An 18,679-nucleotide genomic window follows, 5' to 3' on the forward strand; every position below is an offset into this window, starting at 1 on the left:
TTTAAATCTCGATTTAAAAGTGCATAGCTCCAGTGGCTTCCAAATATATGGGAAGAGCGTTCCAGACGGCCGCAGAAGCGCCTCCGAGTGCGCGCGATGCGGTGACCTCCGTCTTTGTTTCGTGGCTGGCCAAAATCCGCCGCTGCGAGGATGACCGGAGATCGCGTGATGGCTTATGCCCCTTGATGAGAAAAACAATAAGCCGTGACACGAAGTAAGAGAACGGGGTACTCTCTGTGGCGCATTTGTGAGATTCACCTGTGGAGTTTCTGCGTGAATAGAAGCCTTGCAGACTCCACATGTGGTCATGGCAATATGTGAAGGCGTGAGTCAGTCTTTGTGTGCTCAGTCGGCACTCGTTTCCCAGCTCGTCCGGTCAATGCTGCGCCGCACCTCCGATCGGGAAGCAACCTTTTCCCGAGTTTAACTCCTCGTATTCGTCGTCAGCAGCGGCCATGCTCAATCCGCTGCTGGACGAAGCCTTTTCCTAAGCCGTCGCCGTCGCTCACGAGCCTGCAGTGCAACGATCCACTAACTATTTGTATGCAGTATGAGTAGAAAAGGTTTCTCTACATTAAAATAACGCGTATAATGACATTGGCCTAAGAAAACCTTTTTCATTGGAAGACCTTCAATAAATTAATGAATAAGATATTAAATACATAATATTTATCATAAAAACACAAATTATAATTAGTTATAATAAACATAAAGTAAACAAATATTAAAGTATTCCTGCTTCTTTCGGTAAAGTCACGTAGAAGGGAAACAATAAAATAATAAAAATATAAAACAATAAAATTCTCACGACGTTTCGACTGCAACACAAGCAATCATCATCAGGTGTGAAAACCACAGCAAGAAAATTTGAAAAAAGTGGCAGTTTTTTTAACGTTAGCACCACGGAGAGCGATTTGGCAGTTATTCAGGTGGACGAGTCCATCTATGTTCGGAAAAGAGGAGGGGGGAGACGAAAATAATGGATGCGGTCTGAAAGCCACCGTAAGCGTGAACAATCAAGACCCGAAATGGTTTAACAAATCCTTCCAATGATTGCTAAGCCAGAATCAATCTTCTCGGTTGACATTGTCTCTGTGTTTGTATATGTGGATAGCCTCATGGACGAATCTTCCATGGTAGCCAGATGGCTTGCAAAGAACCTCTGTCTTGGAGAAGTCAATGTCATGTGAGCCTACTGAATTATAACAGTGATCTGCCACGGCCGAGGTGTTGGTCCTAGCGTGTATTAGGTCTGCTTTGTGTTCACGAATGCGGTCCGAGACATGTCGTTTGGTTTCTCCAATGTAACTACTACCACAGAGGCAACTTGGTTTGTAGACGCCAGGGTACTGTATGTCCGGAATCACATCTTTTACAGACGGAACCAGATCACGGATTTTATGTAATGTGTTGAATCGGACCTGGATCTTGTGTTTATTCAAGATTTTGGAGATCTTTTTTTGTGATCCCCGCAATGTAGGGTAAAGTGATGGTTTTGAAAGGCTCCTCAAGAGGGTCCTTCTTCATGGTTGGAGTGATAGCTTTGTGGATTGTGTAGTTGGAGTAACCATTAGCCTTAAGAGCTTGGTGTACATGCTTGAGTTCACTGGATATGTGTCCCTGGTCGGGGTTCTATGGTGCAGAGTCTTGATGAGGGAATTCTTCTGGGATGGATGGTGGTGGGAATCTGGTTTCAGGTAAGCATCCGTATGGGTAGCTTTCCTGTGGACAGAGTGGCTCATTGAACCATCAGGTCTCTTTTTTATTAAGACATCCAAAAAAGGTAGCTTTCAAACTTTTCGACTTCCATGGTAAATCTGATGGCTGGGTGTATGGAATTGATGTCGTCGAATAATTGGTCTAGAGCAGGCCGGCCATGTGGCCAGATGACAAAAGTGCCACTTTTTAAAATTTTCTTGCTGTGGTTTTCACACCTGATGATGATTGCTTGTGTTGCAGTCGAAACGTCGTGATAATTTTATTGTTTTATAATTTTATTATTTATTGTTTCCCTTCTACGTGACTTGACCGAAAGAACCAAGAATATGAATCCCTGCAGTCACGAAAGCTTTAAATCAAAATATTAAAGTATTAAATAATAGTTTATTCATTAACTTACCTTAAATTATTATTATTATGCTGCTACGCATCACCGCTTTATCTCGTCACTTTCTCTCTCTCTCTCGATGCAGTCGTGTTGAGTTCCAGATGCGATTCGCGGATAGCCAAAATCGCGCAAGGCAAGTTCGTGAAGAACGAGGAAATTGTATTAAAAACGGGAGATGAAACTGATTTGAAGAGTTTAACACGTAGGCTTTCGCGACCAATATCATCCATAATAGTCTTTTTTTATTTGAAAAATTATGGAACCACTCGTCCCTTATCACACGTGTATACATGACTGATGCAAGTCATTGGGAACAGACCAAGCCGGAATTAGGGAAGGTCTCTCTACCTTCAAGCACATTCTGGAAAAGACAAATTGATATCAATTACAACTACGCCTTGTAGCATTCATTCTTGATTTGAAGCTTTCGTGACTGCAGGAATCCATACTCTTTGGTTCTTTCGGGTAAAGCCACGTAGGTATAAAATAAAATAAATCACGACGTTTCGGGCGCAACACAAGCGTTCATTACAACGGATAATTTGTGTTCGATGTGATGGTTGTTTTCGCCTTATCTGCCCCTTCCCTGTCTCCCCTGCTATCTCGCTGTGCTTCACAATGCAGCGGTCATAATGTTCCGACAAGATCCGTCAAGTGACGACGGATAAGAGTCCCCCTACCCCCCCTTTCTGACGAGCGGCTCCTGCCGTGCGTGCGCCCTGACATTTGTTGAAATGTAAAAAAAAGAAACAACACCGCACAACGTGTAGTTCACACGCGCAAAACGACAAGAGCCTCGTGTTTGTCACAAAGTCATCTTCTTTTGAGTTGGCCTATTGTCCCGGTGACAGCGAGGCTAAGGGCCGAGAGACTCGAACCTCAACTATTTATGACATCTCCCGCAGATCGCTCGCGGCCGATAACGCGAAGCGTTCGTTGGGTCGGGAAACAAAGGCACAGGGCTCGCCATTGTGGTTGACACGGGATGGAATGAAGCCCACCTCGACCACGGCCTTCCTGTTGTCGTTACACTCCACTTGCTCACTATTGCGCTATTACGCCACTGATGTCCGAACAGATACGCCACCGCCATTCCTTGCCAAATCGATTAGCGGTATTGCTTAGCGTAAGACAGGGTGGGTTTGCGGGTTAGGTGGCGGGCTGGCTGGCTGGCGGGGGGTGAGAGAGCCGTGTTGTTGCGGGAGTTGGGGGGGGGAGGTTTCCGTGATTGCGGCTAATTGTTGGCTTGCATGTCTAGGGGGTGGTGGGTGGTGGGTGATGGCTGTGGCGGTGGGCGTTCGTTTCGAGGCGCTGTGGGGTCGGTCGCAGGGCAAGAGGCGTGGGGTGTGTGTGTGTGTGGGGGGGGGGGGGGGCTCAAGCCACCATCGTCAACTCAAGCCCCCGGGGTGGTTTTTGTTTTTTCCCCCGCGAGTTGGTTTGTCTGGAAGGCTCTGGTGGCTAAGACCGCGAGCATTAGGTGGGGGACATCGGTGGATTACAGCAGGAACAAAGTCTCCCCCCGCCAGGCTTCGACGAGGAGACGATAACTGGCATTCAAAACATTTACATCTGCCCAAAAATACCGTGAACGGGTGGGAAAATACACAATGGCCACCTGATTCTGGCTGACACGGTTTCTATGAGTACTGCGGAGAAGAAGAAGAAATTTTATTTAAAAAAAAAATTGTTGCTGTGGTTTTCCCAGCTGATGATGATTACTTGTGTTGCAATCGCAACGTCGCGATTAGTTTTTATTGTATTTCTACCTACGTGACTTTACCGAAAGAACCAAAGAGTATGGATTCCTGCAGTCACGAAAGCTTCAAATCAAGATTGAATTAAAAAAAACCTTTTGAAAAACAGCCCCAGGGATTGTTACGTGGCGTTATATAATGGAGCGCTCGCTACCACGGCGAAATGGTCAGCCATTCACACGTCGCGGAGGTCAGTTCAATCTCCCGGCGCGGTAGTTGCAACGGATGACACGATGGTCCTGTCCACCGAACCCTCCACCCGCGACCGCCAACCCCACTCTGTCCGCCCAAAAGTGCAAATTGGCGCACCACAGTCCGTTCCGTCGGCAGGGTCGCGCGCGCGTGGCGGGATAACGTGTGGGTAGTCGGAGTGGAAGAGTAGGCCAAACGCCCTTTTTCGTGTGGGTCCTTCCGCTAGCAGTAGCGCGAGGCGAGCAAATGCAGGGGCTGCACCTTTGTTTTACCTTTTACGTAACAGCAAGCCTTGGACATTTTTTATCGCGGGTTTTGGTCCGATTTTTATCTCTGCAGTTGTTTTATAATGCATTTCACACGGTTCCATGTATAACGCCTCGTGCTAGGTTTGGTGAAATGTCAACAATGTTCTAGATATTGTATTAGAATTGTAATATATATGTTAAATTCCAAGACACTATTTGGATTTAGAATAGAACATTGATAGATCTAAGTATATTTCTTTTTTCACGAACAAAATGTTAACTTTTTTGCGGTTAAAGCGGAACTTTATTTAAGCTCCCTTTTATAATGCATTATTACACTTAATGATGTCCTGTCAGCATGGAAGATTAGGCCAAACGTCCTCTAAATAGGGCCTTCTAGAACTCCATCTCGTGGATGGCATGCACAAGCAATTTCAGGACTGCAACTTTACCTTAACACTGCATGGCATTCATGGCTATACACCTGACATCACATTCTGCATTTTTCTTCGGATGTTAAGTATGTATGTTGAACCTCTTTCGCACAGCACGTAGCCAACCGTGATGTCTCTTTCACCAACCTGTACTGACCATTGTGGTGAAGTAAACTTAAACAACACCAAGGTGTGGAGAGGCCTTCATCCAGCACGGTATTAAGGGCTCTGTATTATTATTATCATGTTCATAATACAGAAACTATTGACTTCCCACCAACTGGCGCTGAACAGGCGATACTGATATAACCTACCCTGATGCAATAACCACCATGATGATGACGACGACGATGGTGGTGATGGTGGTGCCGAGCCAATCTCAGCTTGGATTTGAACTCGTGGAACCGTCAACCGAGCGCTCGGCTCATCTCCCCAACCAGACTACCGTCCCGGCCACACGACCGTAAAACTAAAGAAACCTTCGGTAACGATTGCCCGCACACAAAGCCAGAGAAAGTGACGGCGTGAAATTGATTTGTTACGATTGGGAGGAGGGGGGGGGTGGAGGAGGAGGGGGGGTTGCGCATTAAGGGAAGTCGTCCTCCCCGCGCCGGATTAATCATAAACGCCACGCTAAGGGCCAAGCATCCTTCTGGGTTGCTCTGCGGTTCCATCAACCTTGACCTCGGGGTGGGCTCTCGGCCAACCGCATGAGCGCTGCGAGCCATTACGTGTACAACACAGCGCTGTTTGCCAAAGGAAACCCACCATTTGACCGGCCCCCCACTGCTGCAGTGATGTATTCAAAGGTTTTTTTTTTCAGCCGACGGTGGTGGTGGTGGTGGTGGGTTGGGGAAATTCGGCGGCGTGCGTAAGAGATTGATGGCTTGTGTAAAGGCTCCGCTGCATGGTGGTCCGGGTGGGTTGGTTGTTTTTTTTTCTCCTCTCTTTCTTTTCACTGAAAAAAAAGAGAAAATGTGCTCCGATGTGTGTGTCTCTCTCCCTCTCTCTCCTTCTCTGGATATTCTTGTACCACGTAAATTTTACAAGCAGCCATTCGTGCCCATTTCTGCAACAGAAGTCGAATTCCGTTCCCTCGTTTTTTGTCCGACTGGGAACGCTTTCGCCAAGGTCCCTTCTTCTCTGGGACCTCGTGCGTTACGCGGGTTTCTTGAGTTGTAAAGGAGGACCACTGCACATGTCGGACGTTGCGAACGAGTGGTTGAGTAACCGGTACCTGTGTGTCAACGTCAGCACTTGGGGAGACAGAGGCGTGATGCTGGCCAGACCACTCCGTCATGCATTGCAGGGGCCTTTAAAGGTGCTCGCTAACAGCATCGGGCGCACCAGCCTGTTAAGGCTCCGAAGAGGGGGATGGATAATTGTCTTTGTGTGTACATATATACATGTACTTACAGAGTGCGGTTCATTTGTACGGCACGCACATTTTCTAACGGACGCCGAAAAAAAAATATTTCCCGTGCGAATGTTAGCACGCTGACTTTTTTTTTATTAAATCATACCGGAAAGATATCATTTTCAGAAAAAAAGTTTTTTTGAGACGCAAATTTTGCTGGGATTATCCCCTTGCCTCTGCCATTCCAGCTGCGGTGCGGACGTGTAAAAACGCCACTCTATCTGTTGCCGTGGAACAAAAATACCTGCGAGAAGTTCAAGTCCTGGTCACAAATCCCGTCCCTGCGTGGCCACGTTGTTTTCACGTCAGACAACCACCACGTCCTGTCAGCTCGCAAAGAAAAACAGTGCGGAATGATGGGCACAGCGCTGCAGTCGCGGATCGCGATTATTAATCTTTATTTTTTCTCTCAACTCTAAGGCCCTGGCAGCCCAGTTGACCCCGAGCTGGTGGAGGGTCGTTTTATTTTTATTTTAGTTTTTTTTTTAGTGGAGGTTTGTGGAAAGTGAACTGTAGCGCTTTACAAGCAAATGGCTGGGATAATGTGATTAGCTGCACATTCCTGGGAGCTACGGTTAAAAAAAACCTGGCTTCAATTGTTGTCAATTTTGGCGAATGCCAAAAAATCCGCGTGGGATTACGTTTACAATAGCTTTTTGTTTAAAAGCTTTGACAATTTTCACCATTTTATTTCTTCTGCTCCCACTTAGGATATACATTTTTTAAAAAATTTAATTGCATTTCATTGTAAGCATCCGTTATCCGTGAAAACATCTCACGCCGCATTCCTGCCCCGTATTCGGTAACGTCAATATTTACCATGACAACAACTTACGAAGTCTCAACTTCGGCAGAGGAAGTTTTAAGTTCAAATTATCGGTTTGTTAAAATAACGTTTCAGAAAATAAACCGCGGAGTGCAAGCGTCGAATTGACGCAAGTGTAGGCCAGCTCCGTTGTGAAAAAAAAATCTAAAGCACGTGCATCAATACGCCCTGCCTTAAAGAGGAAAAATATGTAACTGGCGACATTTAAGGCATTGAAATAAAGGGGTCGTTGCTCAAAAAAAGTTATCACCTGCAGAATTGTGTTTCCTCTTTACGGCAGCGGTCTTGACAAAATAGGTGAATTTGTGTTATTTGTGTTTCTGCACCACCGCCCAGGCAGCATAAAAGCAGTCTTTAGTTTCTTGCTAAATAGTAATAATATTTTACATCCTTTTATCAATCCACTACTGTATCATGGACTTTCTGGGCCACATCTGTCATTGGGATAGTCTCTTGTCTCTGCTTCACCATGCTTGTTATTTGGTAATGGTGAAGATGGGGTAAGGGCAGAACGAGTTCACGTGTCACTTTATTACTTAATTGTCGTAGAAAGCGTCCAAGGGTACGTCCACCGAAGAGGTGGAGCCGAGAGATGAGTCCACATGCAGCAGGTGCTCGGTGGATCATCATCAACATCTCGTCACGGTGGCAAGATGTCAACTACCTCGCCTGGTATGCAGGAGGTTGCGGTGTTTGATTCCGACCCTGACTCCTATTGTATATTGGGAGTTTTGCATATTCTCCCTCCCCGTGGTTGTGTGGATTCCCCCCCCCCCCTCCACATTTAGAAACACGCGTTTATAGTATTAGGCTGCTTCACATTTCCACATGATAAGCCACTTCCTTGAGCTGTCATGTGTGATAGGCAGGTCGCTTGTGAAACAGAGCTAGATAGCTCAGTTGGCCTTACCTGGTAAAATAAAAAATAATTTAGTTTATTATCATTATTATTGATACATCACGGGGACCGCGGCAGCGGCTTGGCAAGGCCTTTGTCCAGCAGTAGATAGACCATGGAATAATGATGGTGGCGATGACTTGATGTCTACATGGTCTTCTTTTGAATACTGCTGTATATGTCTCTTGAGATATATACGTCTCAATAGTATGCTATATATCTCATATTATATTAATATATACTACACAACACGATCCTACATATAACACATTATATATACAATATTACATCATATACAATAATATATGAAAACGTGGTATGTTATATATCGCATGAGAACCGCGGTAATACGTGTTTGGCGGAGTCCTTTGAAGCTGCGGCCCATTCTTCCCTGTCTCTTTTGAAGCGCCCGAGGGGCTTAGTAAACCCCTTGCATTACCCCCGATGAATGTGGATGTAAATTCAAGCATAATCTCCGCCCCCTTTGTCCCCAGCGCCTTGCTCAACTTTCAATTTCAAATGGGGGGACGGCACCCGAGCGGCCGGTGTTTTCGGCAGTGCCCGTGGCTGGGCCCGGTTCCCCTTTTAGCTTGCGGTGGTGATGGTGGTGGGGGGGTTCTCTCTTTTGATTTGTGGGTGGCTCACCGAGATAATCTGTCCCACCATCAAAGGGGCCACACATGAAAGGTTATGGTAATGACGCAGGCCCCGGCAAGGTTATTAATTGAGAAAATGGACTCCTCGAAGCCTGCAGGGCATCGCTGCACACCCCCCCCCCCACCTCCCGACAAGCCTTAGCCCTGACAATTGTGATACGGAAAATTGAGGTTGTAGAATACGTTCAGAGAAGGGGAAATCCATTCTCGCGTGGCTATTTTTTTTTATGAGCGCTTTTACTGCATTCACATGGGGATTGCCCCGGCTGGAGGAAAATGCTCTTAGCCGCGTTTTATACGCTCTTTTATACGGCCAAGTTTTTTTATGTGTTGGCTGAGCCTTTTGAGTACACATTTCATCCCATGGAATGATCATGGGTATAATGAGGAGTCCCGTGATGCTGTTTTCATTCTGTGAGGCTCTTACAGAAAATGAGTCATCTCAAAGACAAACGCATCTTAATGTGTAGAACTCTAGAGTTTTTGTTTAGTTGGGTCCAGATCACAACTTTTTAGTGCCATCGGAGGGAACGCGCCCAAGATGACGTACATCGCGGAGGTGGAGAGATGAAATCAACTCGTGTGCAGCCTCTAGAATAATTTCTGCATCGTAGCATAGCCAAAATCACACTCTGACTTCTTAATTTTACATTCACAAAGCTGTTCACCAAAGCCATTGATGCCACCACATCTAGCCAATGCTTTATACCCTCTGCACAATTAACATATTTAAAATTTAAACCAGAAAACACAACAGCAAAACATATATCCCACATATCGCCGTACAGTGCTGTTAGCAAGCACCTATTAAGGCTGGTAGCCACTTTTGTCTCCCTGGTGGCGATGTTTACACAGCGCACCAGGTACCCAACCTAAACAAAAAAAAAAATATATTTTAATTGACCAAGTAAGGCCCACTGAGCTATACAGCTCTTCTTCAGAAGCGACATGGTCACAAATGAAAGCTCAACAGAGTGGCTTATCACGTGGAAATGTATAGCAGCCAAATAATCTGAACGCAGGACTCCAAATGTGGAGAGAAAAACCGGAGGATTCAAAGAAAAGTCCACGCACCAACAGGGAGAGAAATGCAAACTCCAAATATACAGGCGTAAGTTTGGGATCGAACCCACGACCTCATGTATACCAGGCGAGGTAGTCAACATCTCGCCGCCATGGCACCCGACCTAGGTGAGACCCACGACTAATTCTGGCATCACTCGCCATTGACGTTAACCATTGCAGGGAATTGAACTCATGAACCGGGTTCGTAGCGCAGTGCGTTAACCACGACACCACCACCACCACAACAACGACACTCACGCGGTCACAGAACAAGAAACACAACTACCGTGTAGGATTTCGTGCTTGTGCTGCATAGTTCCCCAATGTTTCGTCGGGTTATACCGCGTGTCTTGTTTGGCACGATGTCCGGCGTTTCGCTCCGTCAGGGATCGTCTCCCCGATGGGTTCTTGGGCCAGTTCCTGTGCGCGTACAGCTACGCAGCACCACCGAAACAACCAACACTTGAACAATTTGACATGAACAACAACTTGACAACAACTAACACGTGAACAAGTTGCCGTGAACAACAAACTTGACATCAAATAACACGTGAACAACTTGACACGAGCACAGGCAGCACGTTGAACCAATCGTAAAATATATCATCAGCAGCAGCAAGAGTCGTAATCTATACACTTCTGGATGCAGATTTACTCCGTTCCTGGAGAAGCTCCCAGTACGTGAAGCGAAACGTCGAAATTTGCACGCCGAACAACGCTCAGTAAACACCAGAAAACCCATCGCAGAGAGAGAGAGACATAAACAGACCGCCACTAATATCACCACGGGCGTTATTAGTATTACTCCTACTACTACTACTGCGCATAATCCCACAATTATTACTCGCCCGGGCGCGTGTGCTTGTGGCATGCGTGCCTGCGCTTGTCGCGAGTGGCATCGGCGCTAAATCCGCATTCTCCCCCCCTCCCTCCCCACCCACCCACCCACCACCAACACCCCACGCCAGCCTCCTGCCACCCGGCCGGCCTCGTGCGGGAGAAGATGGGAATGCGGTGGCTGCAGCATTTGGCCCATTATTCGTCGGGAGGAGGAGGTTGGGATTGCGGGGTGGGATGTTTGGGGTGGGGGGTGGGAGGGGGGTTTAGGGATTAGCGAAGAGGAGGACCGGGTAACAAAGACCCAGTAACAGGATCATCACTTGGTACCTGCAGCACACAATGGCGCCGCACGGCTCCCCCTGGAGAGGGCTGGATCACACGGGGAATATTTCAAAGGGCGAAGGCGCGCAGCCGGTTGGGCTCACGGATGGTGGTCCTGGCTGGGCCGGGCAAGGGAACGCGGTAGAAGGGAGAGTTGAGAGATGAGAGTTGAGAGAGGGAGGGAGGGAGGACGAGGGGCTACAGAGAGGGCAAGAGAGATGTGGCGCTGAGGGAACTGTCCGCAACGTCTGAATGCTGTGGCCCCCATTCCAACGAGCTAGGCAGCGGATGGAAGTGCAGAAAATTCCATTGTTGTATTGTACGTCCTATGGCTTCTGCGTCGATGCTGCCCACCTGAAGGAAGATGTTTGGCTTCAAGCGGGAGGAGACTGGAATGGCCAGAGAATGACCACGCAGATGGGGAGATTCCATTCAAAGCTCCGCACAGATGAATTCAAACAGATTTGTAAGGAACGTGATTGTCTAGATATGACAATTTATGGTCGCTGAACACAATTTGAAATGCGATCATACAAAAGCGTGGATTTCATCCAATCACAGCATTTACAGACATTTTTGTGGGGGAAATGTGAATGTTTTTTTTATTTGCTCTAATTGCGTCTTTATTTATCATGTGTTACACTACGTTTTCATGTTGTGCAATTTGTGTTTTTGTCATTAATCCCTGAGGTAATCACTTGATTATCTCTGTTTATTCAGGCCTCCTTTGAAGAAAAAAAAAGTTTTCAAAGCCTCTTCATCTGGTGACAAATATTGGCGGTGCCTTTCTACCACATCATTCAATGCTAGCGGTTACTTGCTCTGAGGTTTCTCTGGGAAGACATCAATGCCTAACAAAAGTTAGTATATAGTATTTACCATTGTAATCCCTGTGATAGTCTCCAAAGGCCAGTCACAATGTTGCTTTAAATTAATTATAATTAAAAAAATCTTGCTTATAGTATATAAGTGGACGGGATCATAGCTGGCTGACCATTGAACAAAAATGGTCACAGCATCGCGTGCTTTCTCAGATGCGCTTCTACAGCCGTCTGGAACATTCTCTTCCTTCCGATATTAGAAAACCACTGGAGCTATGCACTTTTAAATAATGTACAGTGAGGGAAAAAAGCATTTGATCCCCTGCTGATTTTGTACGTTTGCCCACTGACAAAGAAATAATCAGTCTATAATATTAATGGTAGGTTTATTTGAACAGTGAGAGATAGAATAACAACAATAAAATCCAGAAAAAACGCATGTCAAAAATGTTATAAATTGATTTGCATTTTAATGAGGGAAATAAGTATTTGACCCCTCTGCAAAATATGACTTAGTACTTGGTGGCAAAAACCCTTGTTGGCAACCACAGAGGCCAGACATTTCTTGTAGTTGGCCACCAGGTTTGCACACATCTCAGGCGGGATTTTGTCCCACTCCTAGTTGCAGATCTTCTCCAAGTCATTCAGGTTTCGAGGCTGACGTTTGGCAACTCGAACCTTCAGCTCCCTCCACAGATTTTCTATGGGATTAAGGTCTGGAGACTGGCTAGGCCACTCCAGGACCTTAATGTGCTTCTTCTCGAGCCACTCCTTTGTTGCCTTGGCCGTGTGTTTTGGGTCATTGTCATGCTGGAATACCCATGCACGACCCATTTTCAATGCCCTGGCTGAGGGAAGGAGGTTCTCACCCAAGATTTGACGGTACATGGCCCCGTCCATCGGCCCGTTGATGCGGTGAAGTTGTCCTGTCTTCTTAGCAGAAAAACACCCCCAAAGCATAATGTTTCCACCTCCATGTTTGACGGTGGGGATGGTGTTCTTGGGGTCATAGGCAGCATTCCTCCTCCTCCAAACATGGCGAGTTGAGTTGATGCCAAAGAGCTCCATTTTGGTCTCATCTGACCACAACACTTTCACCCTGTTGTCCTCTGAATCATTCAGATGTTCATTGGCATACTTCAGACGGGCATGTATATGTGCTTTCTTGAGCAGGGGGACCTTGCGGGCGCTGCAGGATTTCAGTCCTTCACGGCTTAGTGTGTTACCAATTGTTTTCTTGGTGACTATGGTCCCAGCTGCCTTGAGATCATTGACAAGATCCTCCCGTGTAGTTCTGGGCTGATTCCTCACCGTTCTCATGATCATTGCAACTCCACGAGGTGAGATCTTGCATGGAGCCCCAGGCCGATGGAGATTGACAGTTCTTTTCTGTTTCTTCTATTTTCGAATAATCGCACCAACTGTTGTCACCTTCTCACCAAGCTGCTTGGCAATGGTCTTGTAGCCCATTCCAGCCTTGTGTAGGTCTACAATCTTGTCCCTGACATCCTTGGACAGATCTTTGGTCTTGGCCATGGTGGTAACTTCGGAATCTGTTTGATTGATTGCTTCTGTGGACAGGTGTCTTTTATACAAGTAACAAGCTGAGATTAGGAGCACTCCCTTTAAGAGTGTGCTCCTAATCTCAGCTCGTTACCTGTATAAAAGACACCTGGTAGCCAGAAATCTTTCTGATTGAGAGGGGGTCAAATACGTATTTCCCTCATTAAAATGCAAATCAAATTATAACATTTTTGACATGCGTTTTTCTGGATTTTCTTGTTGTTATTCTGTCTCTCACTGTTCAAATAAACCTACCATTAAAATTATTGACTGATCATTTCTTTGTCAGTGGGCAAACGTACAAAATCAGCAGGGGATCAAATACTTTTTTTCCCTCACTGTAGATTGAAAACTAATTTCTTTAGTCACTGCTTAACAAAGTTGAACATGCATACTTACATGCATACATGTATATGCATATCGTGGACGAATTGGCATGTCTCTGTTTAGTGACAAACCTTACTAATTGACTTTGTCGTGTGGTGGCGGGTTTAACGACACATTTATATTTACGCGATCTAACCCAACAAAAACCTATATGACGGATGTATATGCATAATTGTTAGCTGTATCCATATTGTGGCAAAGACAGTGAAGGAATACAGTGATGAGATCATAGGACCCATTAACGAATATCGTGAGAGACAGAATAGGAAATAACAGAGAGGCAGATAAGGAACTAAATGTAATTGTTTATTTACACCACGTGTTTGAATGTGTAAATGCTACGGCACAGCGAAAGCTACAGAAACATTTAAGGCCATTAACAGGCATGCACCGGGTATTCCCGCAGGGCCAATAGCTCATAAGGAAGTTGCTTGACACGTAGATGATGATTGATGATGATGACTGTTTTGTTTTTTCCCCAATGGGCAATTGAAATGGAAATATCCCTCGATATGGTTTTTTGATAAATATTCTCATTCACGGCGCAGATTGTACGTCTGGCAGGTCTAAACCAACACTCCTGACCTGGTTTACGTAACAGACAACAGAAAGTGTGTCGGTTGAACTTCTTTCGCACCGCATAAAGATAACCGTGCTTACCGGACGTGCGTAAATAGTGATAATTATGTTTTTTTTTATATTCAGCTTACTTCCCCCGTTGAACTCTTTATGAGGCCATATGTTATACTTTTAGTAATAAAATGTTTAGTTCATTTAGTAAATGGATTTTTAAAATGTATTTATCATATTATCGTTATGCTGAGTGTCTGCTACTGATGTGTCCTGTACAGTGATTTGAGATCCTTGACCAAACGTGCTGTATAAATGGAATCATATTATTATATTTCTTCCAAAAAAGACCAGTGCATACTACCTGCTGTGACATACGGTTCAGAACCGTGGTCTGTATTAGTTTTTCTTTTGTATTAAGGTGCGAAAAGAAGCGTGGATATATGTATTGCTTGGAATTAAGAAAGAGGAACCACGTGAATTTGGGATGGTACGCAGGTGAATGACATCATCCAACACTGTGAACAAAGGGTCAGTAGTGAGCGGGGCTCGGGCAGGGACGCGTCACTCGCAGGGCCGATGACCGATGGTCAAAATCATGATAACGGAGCGGCAGGCGTCCGAGTAGACGGTTCCGACCGAGGAGATGGAGCGATGAAATAAATTCGCGTGCAGGTTGCGGAGTGGATCGTTGCATCACAGGATGGTGAGGTGCCGTGGCGACTTGGGGAGGTCTTCATTCAGCAATGGGTTTGACCTTGTCCGATGATGATGATAAGAATTACATTTTTCGTGCTATGTGCGGAGTGAATACCCAATACTGTGCCATAGTTTCAATTCTGCATTTTTAAATTAAATAAACGGATAGATATCGAGCACATACATAACATCTGAGTCACTGACGTGACCGTGATTGAGTGACCGATATAAATTGTAATCACGTTCTAGCTTAAAGTCGACTAACAACATATTCGGCGCTATGCCTGTCACTACAAAATACACACACACACACAAAAACACTAAAATTGTACTAACTCACGCCCGAACGTTTTTTTTTTTTAACATCACAGAGGTTGACTAGTAGGACCAGGAAAGCCTAAAGTTCTCAACCAGGTTCACATTGCACTCTTGTATATTAGACCCTGCACTTTGAGTACTCTCGCCTGTTATATAAAGTAAACTCACGAAAAAAACATTTTAAAACATACTTACCGTCATCATCAGCGAACCAAGTTACTGTATTTTAACTCCTACTGAGTGTTACGTTTAAGCTGTATGGAAAGCGGGTTACTAGTACTGTACATATATTACACGCCTGGGTTTTAACAATTATAATAATTATAATGGTGACAAAGACAAATTTAGTCCCTGTTATATGCACTATAAATAATGATAATCTGCAGTCCTGTGGGAATCCACTGCTGGATGAAAGTCTCTACATGCCGCGTCAGTAATAGGGGTTTTGGTTGACCATACCTCACCGTGCCGGGTCAGTGCGGGTCAGTGAGTTGAGGGAAGTAATCCACAGCTGGTTGAGTTATCACTCATCATTCTTCAGTTGTGTGCCAGCAATCTAACTCAAGCGCAGTGCAGTCCACGAACCGCTGAGCCACCACGATGCACGTATTCATAATACAAGTTTTTTTGAGTCGGTGTAAATGTGTCAATAACCCGCCACCTCCCCACACAGCCAACTATTAAGGGTTGTCATGTAAACAAAACATGCCAGTTAGTCACTAGTACAGCAAAACCGGTGTGTTGGAGAGTGAATCCACAACGTTTACAATTTGAGTCTGACGTTTCACTGGTAATCAGATCCAGTATCATCGGGCAAAAAACCCAGATCTAACCTAAAACAAAAACCTTTATTAATAATATTGTTCGCGAGAACCTGCGTGTCAAACTCACTATGTACTTACACTACCAGGCTAGTTGGTTTATTTTTTTTTAAAGCTTGCGTTCGATGCGGTGTAATGGCATGCATTTTATTTATTTTCCCCGAGCAATTTGTTCATCAGCGAACGGCAAAGTCTGTGTCGGCACGGCACTTGCGTGTGACGTTGCACATTCCACAGGGCGAATCAAAGCAGAGTAGAGAGGCTGTCCGTGAATACTGGCATGTCCCAACGCCTACAGCAGGCGTGGTGGTGGGGGGGCTGTGGAAGCAAAAAAATCTGATTCTTTGAATTTTATGGCACATTTCCTGTCCCGATGTGCAGTGCGTCAAGATCCCAAGAGCCCTCTCCAATCCTCGTTTCATCACTCCCAAGCCTTCCACAAACATCACTGTTGATTTTTGGCTATGGGCTGATCCGGCTCATACGCAGCCAGGGAGCCGAACGCAGCTATCTGCACGCGCGGACATCGCTGGGCTTGGGTCACCATCTGCCGTCACCGTTCGACTGAGTGAGAAGACTGAATGCGCGCAATGAGTGCCTTCGGTATTTTAGGACCATCTGATAGCTTGATGAGATACATGTTGTGCTTTTGATACACAGCGCTCAGTCTGTTCATTGTGTTTTTTACCTCCGCTGTTATCGTGGTGTATACATATGCAGCGTAATTCGCTGAGTCCAAACACCTCAAGAGAACACGCTTATCTTTGTATTTTTACAGCTCTAGTCGAGGTTTTGATTATCCTTTGACAGGTATAGCATTGAAAATGTGGTTATGTATTTGTATAGCCCTTTTGTAAATCCACTGCTGGATGAAGGCGTCCCATTGCTGCGTCGCTCGTGGGGTTTTTTTGACCATACTTCACCACGCTGATCGGTCCAAGAGGCGGCCTGGAACCTCTATAGATATAACTCACCACTGATGTTAGCCGTGGCCAGTAATCGAGCTCGGGGTGGCAGGTTCCGAGCCGCGTTACGACATCGCTCCACCCCAGCTATGTATTGGTATTTAATATTGTTTATATTAAGATGACGGATAATATGTTTACGCAAGATGGACCCTATTGATGACAGAGTGGATACCGAGAGAAGGCAAAAATAAGCGGAGGGAGAGAGCGGAAGCGATGGAAGGGAGATGAAATAACAGAGTTTGGAGGCCGCTACTGGACAGGAGCAGCTGGGGGAAACTAAAATAAGGAATGGAAGGAAATTGAACAAAAAATGGGAGAAGTCGTGTCCAGCAGTGGGAAGTTACAGGCTGACAAACAGCAGCAGCAACAACAACAACATCATATGAATATGTTTACCTATCTGTGTGTGTTTGTTAGTATCGTTGTAATAATTATGTGGTGCGGTGTTCCCCAACAAGGGCACGTTGAGAGTGACTATCTCCTCCAGCGATCAGCAGATAGACATTTGAACAAGGTGGGGGGGGGGGGGGACTTGTCGATAAGCATCTTCTGTTGGGGTGCAGAGGAGGTCAGTTGTCATTCATTTCCCATATCTGATCAGTCTGCCCCAAGAAACACAGATAGGCATAGGGAATAAAAACTCTGCACAAACAGACTGCAAGTCTGGGAACAAGCTGGGGAGAAAGCCCTCCCCCCCCCCCCCGTTTGTTTTAAGACTTCACAATAATTGCCTCTCCTAATTATCCATTTACTGAGGATCTAATCGGACAGCTGACCGCGCTGGAGCAGCGATAGTGCGACCCTTCAAGTGAGATTACGATGCACAACGCACAATTAAATGCATTGTTCAGTGCGCAGCGCTCTGATTTATTAATATATTTCTTCACCAGCTATTCACTAGGGTTGGGAGCGGCGGTGCGGTGGTTAGCACACCGCACTGACGAGTTCAGCGGCCTCAGTTAAATTCCTGGCCTTGGCTCACATGAAACCCACCCCCAGTGAGCGGCATGCCGTGATAATACATGGGCATTGCCTTTTAAATTGATTGGCCTACACCAGAGCCAGCCTTCTTTAGGGCCTAGTCCCAACAGTGTCAGACCAGAGAACGCCAAAAGGCGAACAGTGAAAAGGCAATGCACGTTTTGTTTGCATGTTCACCACAACTACTGTGTGTGGTTAATGCGAACTTGATTCATTGCAAAAGGTTTATATTTGGTGTTTGAACATCCTGTCTTATTGTCAGAAAGGGTGAAACCTATTCTTATTTTTCCATACATTGATACTGGCAAATAGGTTCCATGTTGTAATATGCAGCGTGTCTCGCTAGTTGTTGTTGTTTATCTAAACAAGGTCTCTATTTAAACGCAAGCTGTGGGCGGCTCAACCCGCCACTCTGCTGAAACTCAGCACTGTGGACTGAAACACGACGAAGAACCCTTTTCTGCTCTCTCTTTTTTCTACCATGAGCAGCTTCACCTTTAAATTACCTTTAATAGATGGCAGGAGGGGCGGGCGGGCAGGCGGACGATGGAGAGGGGGGTAACAATAATAATAATAACAACAAAATTGCATTGCTAGTGAATAGGAAATGTTGGGCAATGCAAAACAACAAGAACCGCGTCTATTTCCAGAAGTTTTTGCTGCCATTACTCAAAGTATTTTGAGAAACGCTGACGTTAATTTCAGCCCAAGGTAACACATAGAGAGAGAAACAGCCCCATCCTCTGTTGAATTTAACGCGGAGCCTTTGCTGAATCTTCACTCCGTCTCTCAA

At 45.6% G+C, this 18,679-nt stretch overlaps 1 long non-coding RNA gene across 2 annotated transcripts; it reads right to left on the reverse strand.

Annotated features, from left to right (window-relative positions):
• Window positions 1-3,783: 3,783 nt before the first annotated feature.
• LOC116951232 (uncharacterized) lies at window positions 3,784-10,622 on the reverse strand. Of its 2 annotated transcripts, XR_004404154.2 has the most exons (4): window positions 10,547-10,622; window positions 9,940-10,031; window positions 6,397-6,475; window positions 3,784-5,693 (listed from the first exon to the last, which is right to left on the reverse strand). It is a non-coding gene; the product is annotated as an uncharacterized LOC116951232 (long non-coding RNA). The 2 variants fall into 2 exon arrangements; XR_004404153.2 differs by lacking the exon at window positions 10,547-10,622 and having other exon boundaries at window positions 9,940-10,205.
• Window positions 10,623-18,679: the final 8,057 nt, after the last annotated feature.

The sequence above is a fragment of the Petromyzon marinus genome, chromosome 42, assembly GCF_048934315.1.
Source record: "Petromyzon marinus isolate PM22_M1 ecotype Great Lakes invasive population chromosome 42, UKy_Petmar_22M1.pri1.0, whole genome shotgun sequence".
Classification (NCBI taxonomy): domain Eukaryota; kingdom Metazoa; phylum Chordata; class Hyperoartia; order Petromyzontiformes; family Petromyzontidae; genus Petromyzon; species Petromyzon marinus.